Below are 1,301 nucleotides of genomic sequence, written 5' to 3'. Positions count from 1 at the left end.
GAAGATACCAAAAATTAGGTCGATTCGTGGATAGCTTCAAAAGATGAATCCATTTACTCCTAATATAAATGTGAATAAATTAAAAAGTTAATATAAATAATAGTAAAAATCAAACTTTAGTTCATTTACATGAACAAAATTAAGAGTTATTAGACACGACATAACTGTTTGGTAGATAGATGTAAAATAAAAATTGAGAAAAATAGTGGACAACAGAACATGTACTTACAAAGACAATAAGTTTAAATAATAAATAATAAATAACCAAGGATAAATAATATAGATTGGAAGCAACTAACGTCTCTGAAAATAGATCTATATATAGTGAGGGGCATTTAAAACAAGTCACCTGAATAATTTGCTTGTTTTAATAATAGAAGAAAAAGTGTCAAACAAAAATTGCTTGGTTTCGAAGGGCACATAATGTGATGTCAATAATTGTTTTGTAAGTGGAGGCGTAACGGATAGGCAAAGATCAAATCTGTTTTTTTAAATGGAATGATACGTTTTTTTATTTACATTCTATAGAACATTTTAAAACGAATACAATAACCTATAATTGAAGGTCATTCAAAGTTACGCAAAGTTAATAGTGGAAAATAATTGAATGTAATGGAAAATAAATTGTTTCAAGATACTTCGAATAATTTCGTGTTTTCTCTTCTTGTTGGTATATACCGTTAATTGTTCAAGTGTATGTAAATATTTACATACCATTTAAATTGAATCGCACATAGCATTATCCATGTTTACTGATCAGTTTGAATTCATCGATCAAAATGTGTGTCTTGCGAAATGTGTTATACAAAAGTGGAAAAAGTCGATATGATTTTCGTTTATGGTGAATGTCAAATTATGAAAGAAGCAATACGTTTGTATGCTGAAAGATTTCCCGATCGTGTCCATCCCTCATTCTTTTCAAACATAGTACAAACTTTTCAAGAAATAGGAAGTGTGGATAATAAAAAACGCAAATGAATCAAGAAAGCAACTGATGACGGAAATTCAACGAACATTTTAGCCACTGAAGCACTAAATTCACAGCTTGAACATGAAAGTGGTATTAATCGACGAAGTGAATATTGTATTCCAACAAATTTCATCCCTTCCATATCTCACTTCATCAAGAGTTACATGGCAATGATTTTCAAAATCATGTACAATTCTGTGAATGGACACTACAAAGATTACAAGAAGATGATATGTTTGTCACTAAATCTTATCTACTGACGAAGCTACATTTACAAACAATGGACAAGTAAATCTTCGCAATATGTACTATTGGTCAGTAGAAAACCCAC

The sequence above is a fragment of the Trachymyrmex septentrionalis genome, unplaced genomic scaffold, assembly GCF_001594115.1.
Source record: "Trachymyrmex septentrionalis isolate Tsep2-gDNA-1 unplaced genomic scaffold, Tsep1.0 scaffold207, whole genome shotgun sequence".
Taxonomy (NCBI): domain Eukaryota; kingdom Metazoa; phylum Arthropoda; class Insecta; order Hymenoptera; family Formicidae; genus Trachymyrmex; species Trachymyrmex septentrionalis.
This window is presented reverse-complemented; position numbering follows the sequence as displayed.